This window comes from Papio anubis, chromosome 3 (genome assembly GCF_008728515.1).
Source record: "Papio anubis isolate 15944 chromosome 3, Panubis1.0, whole genome shotgun sequence".
Lineage (NCBI taxonomy): Eukaryota > Metazoa > Chordata > Mammalia > Primates > Cercopithecidae > Papio > Papio anubis.
The window spans coordinates 464,997-479,247 of NC_044978.1; the positions used below are offsets into that span (position 1 = coordinate 464,997).

The following is a 14,251-nucleotide window of genomic DNA, read 5'->3' on the forward strand; positions in this document are numbered from 1 at the left end:
CAGCACGAGAAGTTGAAGAGAAAGGAAATGGGGAGATGTAGGTCTAAGGACACAAAGTGGCAGATACGGAGGATGAACCGATGTGTCGGATGAACGAGGGTAGAGTTCCAGTGGACAACGTGAGGATTGCAGTTAATACAATTGCATGGTATTTGGGATTTTTGTCAAGTGGATTTTAGCTGCTTTTGTTACACACACAAAAGTAACTGTGAGATGGTAGATATGTTAATTTGCTTCACCAAAGTAACCATTTTACTACTGTATGTATCATGTAATATCATGTCTCAAACCTCAAATATACTCAATAAAATTTACTAAAAACAAGAAAAAATATAAACAAGGTAAAAGAAATGTGGCTAGTGATTGGTATACACAACTTCTTTCAAAAAATCTTGGAAGATAAATAGCAACAAATGTTCTGAATGTTACAGAACATTGCTTTAATTTACAGCACCACAAATGCCCTAAATTAAGAGAATGCCTTTACCTTTTATTCCTCTTGCATTAGAAGATGATATAGATGGTAGTAATAATAAGACTGTCTTGCTTTTCCAAAGCTCTTTAGAGTTTTTAAGGCACTTTCAAAAATTGTGATTTCGTCTTCACAATAAGCCTTTAAGGTAGGTCTTGCAGACAGTACATCGTCATGACAGTGCAGACTTACCTAAGAACTGGGAAATACAGGAAGTGCAACTGCTGTGAGAGAGTAAAACCAAATCGCTAAGTTATAAAAAGACACAATGCCTCCTAGGCCCAAAGTATCAGGTTCCTAACTATAGATTAACCATTGATAATAATATGTGTGTTAGGAAACAAAGAAAACCCAGAATTTCAACTGACAGTGGCCTAAACAATAAAGCCGCGTAATGGTCTCTCAGGGCAAGCTGTTCAGACCGTCCAGGGCTAAGGGTGGCTCAGCAATGCCGCCAAAGCCCAGGTTCCCTCTCAGTTTCTACTCCGTCGTCTTAAGTGTGTTGGCTTGATTTCTTGCACCCCAAAATGGTGACACTGCTGCAAGCCCAGTCTCATGTCTCCAGTAAAGGCAGGAGGAAGGGAGAAGGAATGACCCCAGCTGTCCTTTTTATCAGGAAAGCAGAGGTTTCCCTTGAAGGGCCCAGCAATCTTCCATTGGTCTATTATTGACCAGAACTACCAAAAAGCCATCCCCAGCTTCAAGAGGGACGAGAAAGCAGGCATTAGCTCTCTACTGGGAGGAGACAAGGAATGATGGGGTTGACATTGGGCATTGTCTCAGCTAGCCGAGAGTGTCTGTGGCAGCTTGTAAGGAGAAGGTGGACAAGCAGAGCACACAGCTCCGAGAAGGCCACACCCCACCGTGTGTGCTCTGCTGTGGGCAGTGAGGGGCTGGAGGATGGGGCATTCTGCTCAGGGTGAGAATCTGGCTGGGGGATCTGGTGAACCGTCCCCCAGGAATACCCACTTCTCTTTGCTCTCATTCCACACACACCAAAAAGCCTTTTTGGTTCAAGTTCAAGCTTCTCAGGAAACTTGAGACAATGAAGTAGACGTCTATGTAAGAATAAGCTAAAATTTTGAAAATAAATCAATCATCAGCTTGGCTTATCCATCCTGTGAATTTAGTTTTGGGAAGTCCAGTTTTTCACTCTGATATTTGAAAATCATGTATTTGCCTGCTGCTATTGTCTGATTTCTGGGCTTGCAAAACTGAGGACCAAATCATGAACCATGTTGTATTTGCCAAGAAAATGAGCTTGCTCAACTTACGTGGGTTAGGATACACAGGACTCCATTCCACATTTGAGTTCTACCAAGCATCTCTTTCACTAGCTGGCCTGTCTCTTCCAAATTTTAACAGAAATAATTATTCCCATTTTGCCAATGAGAAAACGGGTTCAAAAAAGTTTAATTCTCATTTCACATATTCAGTGAGGTATACAGGACATGAACACAGGTCCTCCACATCTCCAGGAAAATACCCACCTTAAAATTCCAAGAGAACTCTTTTGGGTCTCCATTTTCCCTTTTTAGCTCTGACAGGAGCTGAAGTATCCTTTAGCCTCCAAGTATAATGAGTGTGGAAGGACTAGAGTGTACAGCATTGGGAGAGGATCGGTGCAAATGACATTGCAATACTGAGAAAGATGACCTGTGCCACTTAAAAACCATCCCAGGGAGGCGATGGTAACCCCACAGCATGCAGGGAACAAGCAGAGAACCTACAGCCATTGTATTTGAACCAAAGAGGGGACCTCCAGGCTGATTATCTTCAACTCCAGGCTGGTTACCTTCACTTGCAGGCTGGTTATCTTCACCTCCAGGCTGGTTATCTTCACCTCCAGGCTGGTTAGCTTCACCTCCAGGCTGGTTAGCCTCACCTCCAGGCTGGTTAGCTTCATCTCCAGGCTGCTTAGCTTCACCTCCAGGCTGGTTAGCTTCACCTCCAGGCTGGTTAGCCTCACCTCCAGGCTGGTTAGCTTCATCTCCAGGCTGCTTAGCTTCACCTCCAGGCTGGTTATCTTCACCTCCAGACTGGTTAGCCTCACCTCCAGGCTGGTTAGCTTCATCTCCAGGCTGCTTAACTTCACCTCCAGGCTGCTTAGCTTCACCTCCAGGCTGGTGAGCTTCACCTCCAGGCTAGTTAGCTTCACATGCAGGCTGCTTATCTTCACCTCCAGGCTGGTTAGCCTCTTGGTCACTTAAGGTTTTATGTATGGAGGCTTCTCTGGCATCAACATAATAATACTCTAAATGACCAGTAATACACATAAATATATGCAGTGTTACATTTTATATTTTGTTATATTCTATTTAGAATTAAAATTCCACAGTGTCTGTTTACTACATCAAGTGTTATCATGGAGGCTATTCAGGTGTCGATACACATTTCAGGATACTGAACTTCTAAGGCTGTTACTAGAGCAGAAAGAGGATTTTCACAAATCAGAAAAGTGCTAAAGTTTTAGTTCTGAATATTTGTCTTAGCTATAATAATGCAATTTTTACTATCCAAAGGCATGCACCTATTGGAGCAGGTCTTGATTATTAGAGTCAGATTCAGCCCTGCATTCCCCTTGCATGGAGATAATCGCATTTCTACAAGTCATTCATTTACTTCACAGATATTTATTAAGCATCTACTGTGTGCCAGGCATGATTCTGGTCACTAAGAACCCCATGGTGAAGATGGGAGACCAGGCTACAGCTTTCATGGAGCTTTTGTGTGGTGGAGATGATACACAAATCAGTAGATAAACAGGGGAAGTTCAGCAGTCATATGTACTAAGGAAGATGACAACGATTGCATGTGGGAGAGACTCTTCAAAAGTGGACCCCATGGAGAACTTTCAGAGGAAGCAACACGAAAGGTGAGACTGGCAAGAGTCAGTCACGCAAAAAAACCTGTGGAAAGACACTCCTGGAAGCTGTGGTTACAACCTTGCAGCATGGAAATCTGTCCATCAGTGTTTGCAACAGGGTTTGCATCACTATATATATATATATATATATATTTTAAAGAACAAGAAAACAAAATACTTGTTTATGTGCTGGTCTGGACTGTGTCGCTCTGTGGTACCAGCAAGGCACAAGCCTCTGGCGTAGGTCTTACGATTTTATGCAGGAGGAGTGTTGCATCTCAGATAAATTATCCCTCACTTACACACAGCACTGGAGAGCTAATAAAGACCTTTTACATTCATAATTACGTTGTTTGGTGGAGATCAATTTTAGCAATAGGCCTCAGATAATCATATCACAAATGAAAGAAAGCCCAGTTCAAATAAATTGAAATTATGTAATTATGCAAGAATCTGGGAGTTTCTTATTTCAGGCAGAGGTGAATTCAGAGGCTAACTAATAGCTACATAGTCTCTGTCTCTCTATTTCTTTCCTTGATTTTCTCTCGACTGCTTTACTCTCGATGATGCTCTCCCTGTGTGGAAACAAGCACGATCTCCAGTACTCCAGGCCGTGAATCCCCCGCACTGTGCACACCTCGCTTAGGGACGGGCAGAAGCACCTGCACGGTGCGGCCCTCGTGAATCGGGCCTGGGTCACCTGTCCATCGCCACTCTGGTGGCCAGGGGCCACGTGGAACTCTGGTTGGCCAGGACTGGAGCCCGGACCACAGGGGTAAAAGTGAGATGCTTGATCCTCGAAGGAAAGGAAGGGGTGCTGGGCAGGCAATGGAATGGCATCCACCAGGAAACCACACTCACTTCCACATGTGAGGTTAAAAGGCTGGCTCAGCTACACAGAAAACCTGGATCTCAAATCCTAAAACACAGAGGTCTTCCTCCTCCTGTGGAATTACTGGTTCTGCATGAAACACAGTATGAAGCCCCAAGATGACTCAGTTAAAGAGAGTGGAGGAAGCGCCTGGCGAGTCGTGTTTGAAAGAGAACCTGCTTCACCGAAGCTGTGTGACCGGCGGAGTCGGCAGCCCTGTCCTGCCCTCCAGGCTTGTAAAGACACACCGGCCACTGGCTTCACACAGCCTTTGTTTTGTCTCATAAGCATGGGTAGAGTTTTCCCGACCTGTGGAGGGTGGCATCGTGTTTGTGAGCGTGGGTAGAGCCAAGTGAAGAGGTGAAGGCCGGGACACCCTATGCCGAGTGGGAGGCTGGGGTGTGATGGGGTGAAAAGAGCTGGGTCCTCTCGTTCCTCCTGATGGGTGCACACCCTCCTGGCGTCGTCAGCTTTCCTTACTTTTACACAAAGACGCGTTCACCTGCCAGATCTAGACCGGAGTCTCCAGGTAACTTTAGGACAATGGGCAGGAGGAAGCAGCCCCAGATGTTTTGCGAAAGTGGCCAGCACAGCTGGGGGCGGCGGCTCAGGCCTGTAATCCCAGGATTTTGGGAGGGTGAGGGGGGCGGATCACCTGAGGTCGAGAGTTTTAAACCAGCCGGACCAACAAGGAGAAACCCCGTCTCTACCAAAAACACAAAAAATCAGCCGGGCGCGGTGGCGGCGCCTGTGGTCCCAGCTACTCGGGAGACTGAGGCAGGAGAATGGCGGGAACCCGGGGCGGAGCTTGCAGTGAGCTGGAGACCCTGCCACTCACTCCAGCCTGGGGCATTGCATGACTTCTCTCAAAAAACAAAAAAAGGAAAAAGAAAAAAAGAAAAAGGAAAAGACAGCCGCCTACTGGCTGAAGACAAGTGTTGCTCTGGCAGCAGATAAATACGGTAATTCATGTGTGCAAGAGAATCGGAGCCAATGTATGCTCATTCCGTAACTTTAACTTTTTTCTCTAGTTATTAAATATGTTACATTTTAAGGACTACAGAAAACAAAAACAAACAGTCAACTCCAAAGGATTTTGGAATTTGTTTCTACCTACACCCAATCTAGCTGATGTTTGCTTCCCTCTTGTTAAGAGGTTAACTGAAATAGCTGGCTCGCAGCCGACCCCAAAGTCCTCTCCACGTTCCTCCAAGGAGGCTCCCAGGGCAGGTGGAACGGACACAGGCAGCCAGCCCTCCTAAACCGCGGCTTCTGTGGAGGAGGTAGCTCCTCACTCGGGATGAAGACTTGGCTGGGTTTGAGGGCACCTCTTCTAGACCCAGGGGCACTGTGTGCTTTGAGCAAGGTAGATGAAAACACATCTTTTCTCCAGAAAACAAGATTAAGAACATATTTAGGCTTGCACAGGATACAGCTCACTGCCCAAAGCCTTACTGGATCCTGAAAAATATTTTACTAACTTGTACATCTATTCCAGGAGGCTTCTCCGCGCCTAAACTTTTCTTTTTCCTGTCTCGAACTTGGTGTGGCAAACGCTCCTCCCTCATTGCTGACCTTCCGAATCATTCCAAGGCAGCAAGTGTTGGTGTGAAAACCGGGTGCAAACCCAGGCCGGTGCCCTGCCAGCCCTCTGGCCCCTGAACCACCGGCTTCACTCCGAGGACCCGCATATTGACTTGTGGCCTTGCAGGGTCCAGGCGAAGATCTTGCATCCTGAGTGGACGGAAATGGCCGGATCTAACATTTTCCACCTCGTCTACAGAATGCTGTTCCTTGTCTGTTGGCTCATGGCTGCCTTCTGTTTTTCTGGTCACTTACTGGACTGTGCCCTTTCTGCTCCAGGTAGCTGGATTCCGACTCCAGCACTCACCTGTCCCCTTCCCTGAATCCAGCTGTTAACCCAGATGCTGAACACAAGCGACTTTTCCAACTTCATTCAAAGAACTTCTCATGAGAAAACCGGGCTGTCAAGAGAGTATCCCCTCATCTTTATCACTCATCGTTCCCTACAATCACCATAGAGAAGTATAAATTAACAGGAATTTGGAGAATCCAGAGCCCATTTTTATCATCTCAGTGTTTGTAATCCTTCTGGAACGCGGGCACCCATGGGCAAGCCTTCTGTGTGTCCATCTACGCACATACATGGGTGAACTGGAAAGCTCCAATACCTTGGGGAAGGTTTTTCGTGCGGTCAGATCTTCAGAACCAAAGCTGATGGAGATGTTCCCTGGCATTAAGCTTCTTGAGAGTAAATCTTATTATCTCTTTCTTTTTTCTTGCCTTATTTCTTCCTCCTTCTTTCCTTCCTTCCTTCCTTCCTTCTTTCTTCCCTTCCTTTCTTCTTTCCCTCCTTCCTTCCTTCTTTTTTTCTCTCATTCCTCCCTAACTTCCTTCCTTCATTTCCTTTCCTTTATTTTTCATCCTTTACTTCTTTCTGTCATCTATGTATCTATATGTGTATCTATCTCTATTTCATCTATCTATCTATCTATCTATCTATCTATCTATCTATCTATCTCTCTATCTATCTCTCTATCTATCTCTCTATCTATCATCTCCATCTATATCTATCTTATCTATCTATCAATACCTAAACTATCACTAGTGTCATATCTGAATTTGGGGGAGTTATGCTTTTACTATCTAATTGATAGTTCAGAATTCCTGCTGGTGATGTGAGACAAAATAATGACATCTGACCTTTTTTTAGGGCAGCCTATAGGACATTATTATGGTTTCTTAGCTTCTTAGGCTGAAATCTTTTTTTATTATGGATTTTTCATCATTAGTCATGGTTTTCTTTAAATTGTTACAGAATTCTACCTAAAAATCAAAGCTCCCAAATGCCTACTTAGTTTAATAGGCTTGAACAGAGCTTTTCAGATCATAATAGGTTCATGATATTTATCAAGTGATAAAAAATCAGGCTAGTCAATTTGGTTTGAAAGGAATAAATTGCACTGAGATGTGTAGTTGTTGAAATGTGTTCTTGTCAATGATGATTACATGTTAGGTTGGCTTTAATATTTATGTCATTATAATAATTTATATTGTCAAGGTGAAACATAAAAAGGCTCAATGGGCATGGGCATTAAATATTACATATTTTAGAGTAGCTCAAGGAAAGAAATTACATGATTGGCCCTGACTCACAAGCATCAATAAGAATGTGCATTTTAAAGTGGACAAAGGTATAATTTCCACTCCAGGTGGTAACAAGGCTCCGAGATGCTGAGTGGCTCTGTTCTTAGGTTCTCATTACCAGACATTCTGAAACTGCTGAGATTTCCCAAAATCACAGTTCAGACAAGACTTTAAAAAGCCAAACAAGGAAAAAACACACGGACATGTTATTCACAGAGAGCACGTGGAGAGCCCATCCAGGCTTAGATGTGAGTGTTTAAAATCCTCGGGTTGGATTCATGCCAGTGTCTGGGTGCACTGGTGGCTTCCAGCATCCTGACTCACCGGCAGGAGCATGCACCTGACTTCTGGGCTTTCGATTTTCACTTCCTTCTTCTCCACTCTCTGCCTTGCTGCCAGAGCTGCGTCCTACACACTGGAGCCGGGTTTCCACGGACGTTAGGAAAGGTCCTCTGGATTCTCACAGGATTAGTGAAATCCGACCGGCATTTCTCGTGCTGATGCTCTTTCCTCCAGGCATGTGGCTTTTCTCACTCCCAGGGAAGAAGCCTTTGAGGAAAGGGGTTTGTGGTCAGCCAGGGCTGCCAGGTAATCCGGCTTTCTAATCCCCACACTGCGCTGGATTCCACACAACCCGCAGGGTGGGTGAAGCTGACAGGTCCCTAATAAACCGAAACTTAGCTTGGGCTATGCCTACAGAAATCATTTATCTTGTGCACATAATTGATACCTGTCAAGAGGTTGGAGCAAGATTTTCCCATGAATATAAGGAATTATTTAGACATAAATTTGTATTTTAATTTCTAGTACATTGTCCCATGGAGGAAAATATGGAAGCTGAGCCCTGCCCCAAGTAAATGAAAAACCAAATTATCTGCTTTATCTTTATAATTGTCATGAATAAAGCAATTTATTTTCTTTTAATTTGTGGTAGGGGTTTAATTTTTATATATAGTAGTTTTAATCATTCATGTTGATAAAAATTTTGTTCCTTTATATTTCCATAAAAATAGCTAGTATTTATTGAATACTTTCTATTTCTGGGATTTGTCTTAGAATACCTATATCTTTATCTAATCTATTTCTCTTCACACACATGTACATACATGTATATAAATACACATATCTTAGCAGCATACATGGAGCATATATATATATACATATGTATCATCCCAAATCCCCTCATAGTTTATTATGTTCATTTTACACTCAAGGAAACTGAGCCACAGAGATGATAGAAAATATTCCCCAATCATAACAGGTTGATTCCCCAGATCATAACACGTTCATGAGATTTATCAAGTAATTAAAAAGGTCACCCACTCAGTAAGCGAAGGAGCTGGGACTTAAGCCCAGCTCGCCTACTGACAGTCTACACGATCATAAAGAAAATAGCCATAGTTACTTAATAATAACAGAAAACATTTGTGTAGAAATCAGCATGTAACTGACACTCCCCAAAGCACGTGCCTTATATAAATTCATTTAATTCTCAAAGCAAACTTGGAAGATAGGTATTATTTTTGTTATTCTCATTTTATTGATGAGGGAACAGAAAGAGTGAGGAGGTTTCCCAAGGTCACACAGTGGGTGAGGAGAGGATCCTAGGTTTGAACACTGTAGTCCGGCCTCAGAATCTGACACTGTACTGTTGTATTATAAATACTAAAACTGAAGTAGTATTAATATCTCATTTATTCAAATGATAACAATTAGCTGTATTGATCAACTACCATGGGCCAGGCTCTGAGTTAGGTTTTTAGCAAACTTTATCTGCCTGAACTATTTTAAAAATTCCCCAAAGTAGATATCTGGAGTTTTTAAAATATATATATGAGGAGGAAGAGATTAGGGACAGTAAATAATGTTCCCAACGTCACAAAGCTAATAGATGAAGAAATGGAATTCAGTTCTGAGCTATCCGTTTCTAAGACTCACACTATTTTCTCCACATAACGTTGCCTTTTGAGCTTCTCCTCACATATCGTCTTTTTCAGTAATAGTGATCATGGATATTTTACAAAGAATAATGCATTGGGAATATTAAAAAGTCACAAAATGTTGATAGTTTGTTAATCTAAAAACCAGCAAAACTAAACTAACATTTCCTCAAAAAGGAAATGTATAAAGCAGTAAAATTTAACCCCAGTGAAAGATATCAATGAAAATAAAGTCAACTGAGAAACTAATCTATCAATGAATCGACAAGAAACTAAAAAATTAAAAATTATAATTGGCACAACCATGTTTATTTATTAAGCAATTTTGAAAATAAACACATATATATTATTTTGTGCTTCATAAATATTATACAAATATACATACATTATGGATACTCATTCAAAATTCATCTTTAATAAGTAGCTTCTCTAATTGATTTTCACTCTAAATGATATTAACCAAAATCACATTTTTCCAGTTTGAAAGCTTACTTATAAATAACCAAATTATTTTCTTCTTTGTGGTGTAATGAACTTTTTTAACCTAATAACAACCCCAGGACACTTTTTTCACATCTGTTCTTAGTTGCTCACATGTGCACATACATCCGTGAGTACACAGGAGAAAGGTGGTAATGCCACTCATCTCAGGGGATAACGTGATATTTGCCAGTGGCTGCAATGGGCGTGGAGGAAGGTGGTAATGCCACTCATCTCAGGGGATAATGTGATATTTGCCAGTAGCTTCAGTGGGCACCTCTGCTTCATCAATCATCTTTTATTTTTCCAGCTGCCCCATCAAGAAAGCTGCTGAGTGAAACATGCAGTCGTTTGAAAACAACTGAGGAAGTCTGTAATACATAATGAATAGAAGGCATTATTCTTGAGCACTTGAGGAAAATGAGATATGAATCGGACTCCATGTTGAAAAATATGCATAATATCAAGATTAAACTAAATAAAAATGGGACCATAGGAACTTTCACTATACTATTTATTAACTCCTGGAAAGTCTGTATCTAAAATTTTGCTTTCTTATCAGCACTTGCTGGTCATTGTACTCTTGTAGTCAGAAGTGGGTAAATTCTCAGACTGAGGTAGGAATAAATGCAATTGACATATGTAAATTCGTAAGTCCAATCTCTGTCTCTTTTTTACTTTTTTTTTGAGATAGAATCTGGTCTGTCTCCCATTCTGGAGTGCACTGGCGTGATCTCAGCTCCCTGCAACCTCTGCCTCCCGGGTTCAAGTGATTCTCCTGCCTCAGCCTCCCAAGTAGCTGGAATTACAGACAGGCACACGCCACCATGCCCAACTAATTTTTGTATTTATAGTAGAGATGGGGTTTTGCCATGTTAGCCAAGCTGGTCTCGAACTCCTGGGCTCAGGTGATCCACCCACCTCGACCTCCCGAAGTGTGGGATTACAGGCGTGAGTCACCATGCCTGGCTCCAATTTCTTTCAATGGATGGCCCTAAATTATTTAATCATTCCCTTTATTTGAAGACAGTCAATAAGCTGGTGTTGAATTATTTTAAGATCAATATGTTGACTTGTAAACTATTTTCATGTCTGTGAGTAAGCCATTTTATTTTTATTTTACTACTTTCGCTGCGGCCATTTCTCCTTCTTCCCTTTAAACGAAGTCTAGTGTCTTGAAGTACATAACGGATCACCTTGATTATCATTTTTGCAATTGGAAAGTTTGTTAGGATGATATTTTCTAAAAGAAAGAAATCTCTCCTTTGAAGTTATTTAGTAATATATAATAATTACTGTTTTTAAAATGATGCTCAAATATACCTAAACGGCAGAATGATTGTCATTGTCATGTAATGGTGGAAACAAAACTGTAAATGAAAATCGAAAAATACAGTGATCCTGTGATGGAAAATATTTACACTATTCCCAGATTGTTCATTTTATGCAGAGAAGTTTCAAAGCAAGGAGGAGAGCATTCTTCCTGAAAGAAAATATTGTGTGAAGTGATACAATCTCCCAAGAAAATGATATAACAAAGATCATGTGAACACATGTGATCCAATATCTGGCACTGATATTGGATTTAGTATATTTCATATAAATCAAAACTTTAGATCTGAGAGCTAGTAAAAGTTAAGATGTCAGCCCAATAGCTCGAGTTCCAATGCCCAATATTCACTCTCCTGCTTCTAAGAAGTAGTTTCACAACACTATGCACATAGCTTTGATTCTAAGTCCTCCCAGAAGATTTATGCTCTCCTGAAATATGAGCAATGCTGTAATGTCTCATTTTAATTCTTCCCACACTGACTTTTAGGATAATTATACTTTATATCTCGATGACACAACATTGATTATCTAGTTTGTAGATTACTCAACCATTGCATCAGCCTTGGTCTCCTTAAATGTTGGCCCTTTCACTTTGTAGATCCTTTACTGGAAAGTATTGAGGAATAGAGAAACACCTGAAGCTAAAATAAGTTACTGCTGCCATAATTCACACTATTTCAAGATTATATCAAAGTTTTAATTACATAGGAGTAAGACATTATAGTCTGTCTCAATTACTTACAGAAAACCACCCCAAAACTTAGTGGTCAAAAGCCACAGCAATCATATATATTACTCATGAATTTGCTAGATGGGTAGGGCTTGGTAGGGACAGTTTGTTTTTTGTTCCAAGTGGCATATGCTGAGACCAATTGACCAGATTGACTGGGGACTGGAGGATCTACTTCTGAGATGGCTCACTCATGAGCTGGGAAGTGGGTGCTGGCTGGTGCCTGGACACTCATTAATTGGAAGGCGGGCGCTGGCTGGTGCCTGTACACTCATGAGCTGGGAAGTGGGTGCTGGTTGGTGCCTGGAGGCCCAGCCTGCCTAGAGACTAGGACTTCTACTCCTCTTCACATGGGCTTCTCCACAGGCCACCAGGGATTTCTCTGACTGCACGGTGGTTACGTTTAAAAAGTGAGGTTTTATAGATTCAATGCCATCCCCATTAAGCTACCAATGACTTTCTTCACGGAATTGGAAAAAACTGCTTTAAAGTTCATATGGAACCAAAAAAGACTCCACATTGCCAAGACAATCCTAAGCCAAAAGAACAAAGTTGGAGACATCACGCTACCTGACTTCAAACTATACTATAAGGCTACAGTAACCAAAACAGCATGGTACTGATACCAAAACAGAGATATAGACCAATGGAACTGAACAGAGCCCCCAGAAATAATACCACACATCTACAGCCATCTGATCTTTGACAAACCTGACAAAAACAAGAAATGGGGAAAGGATTCCTTATTTAATAAATGGTGCTGGGAAAATTGGCTAGCCATAAGTAGAAAGCTGAAACTGGATCCTTTCCTTACTCCTTATACGAAAATTAATTCAAGATGGAATAGAGACTTAAATGTTAGACCTAAAACCATAAAAACCCTAGAAGAAAACCTAGGTAATACCGTTCAGGACATAGGCATGGGCAAGGACTTCATGTCTAAAACACCAAAAGCAATTGCAACAAAAGCCAAAATTGACAAATGGGATCTAATTGAACTAAAGAGCCTCTGAACAGCAAAAGAAACTACCATGAGAGCGAACAGGCAAACTACAGAATGGGAGAAAATTTTTGCAATCTACTCATCTGACAAAAGGCTAATATCCAGAACCTATAAAGAACTCAATCAAATTTACAAGAAAAAAACAAACAACCCCATCAAAAAGTGGGCAAAGGAAATGAACAGACACTTATCAAAAGAAGACATTCATACAACCAATAGACACATGAAAAAATGCTCATCATCACTCGCCATCAGAGAAATGCAAATCAAAACCACAATGAGATACCATCTCACACCGGTTAGAATGGCAATCATTAAAAAATCAGGAAACAACAGGTGCTGGAGAGGATGTGGAGAAATGGGAATACTTTTACACTGTTGGTGGGACTGTAAACTAGTTCAACCATTGTGGAAAACAGTGTGGTGATTCCTCAAGGATCTAGAACTAGAAATACCATTTGACCCAGCCATCCCATTACTGGGGATATACCCAAAGGATTATAAGTCATGCTGCTATAAAGACACATGCACATGTATATTTATTGTGGCACTATTCACAATAGCAAAGACTTGGAATCAACCCAAATGTCCATCAGTGACAGACTGGATTAAGAAAACGTGGCACATATATACCATGGAATACTATGCAGCCATAAAAAAGGATGAGTTTGTGTCCTTTGTAGGGACATGCATGCAGCTGGAAACCATCATTCTCAGCAAACTATCACAAGAACAGAAAACCAAATACCACATGTTCTCACTCATAGGTGGGAACTGAACAATGAGATCACTTGGACAAAGGAAGGGGAGCATTACACACCAGGTCCTATTTTGGGGAGGGGGTAAAGGGGAGGGATAGCATTAGGAGATATACCTAATGTAAATAACGAGTTAATGGGTGTAGCACACCAACATGGCACATGTATACATATGTAACAAACCTGCACGTTGTGCACATGTATCCTAGAACTTAAAGTAGAATAAAAAAAAAAATAGAAAAACTATTTGATAATTCTATAAAAACTGTATTTTTAAAGCATTTATAAACTACTTATGGGAAAAACTTCATTAAGTTAAAATAGAAATCATTTAATGTCAAAATTATAACAGTAAATTTAGAAACTGGTGTAATTCTAATAAAAATCTTAGGAATCAAAAAAAAAAAGTGAGGTTTTTCAGAGGCAGAAACTGGACACTATCAGTTTGTTGAGACCTGGGTCATCATCCATTCTACTGTATTCTATTAACCAAGCAACCAAATTGTCCCCTTGAGGGGACCTAGATCCATTTCTTGATGGAAGGCAAGTCAGAGAATTTGGAATTGTGTTTTAATATCACTACAAAAGGTACACTAATTTTTTTAATTCTAGTTTTCAGATATTCAGTTTA

At 41.2% G+C, this 14,251-nt stretch overlaps 1 long non-coding RNA gene across 1 annotated transcript in view; it reads left to right on the top strand.

The window, feature by feature from the left end:
• Positions 1-10,504, top strand: part of LOC110743369 — a 38,228-nt gene extending 27,724 nt beyond the window's left edge. The window contains exon 3 of the long non-coding RNA XR_002522341.2: positions 10,108-10,504. This is a non-coding gene — a long non-coding RNA (uncharacterized LOC110743369). The remainder of the gene's footprint in view (positions 1-10,107) is intronic.
• The last annotated feature ends 3,747 nt before the right edge of the window (positions 10,505-14,251 follow it).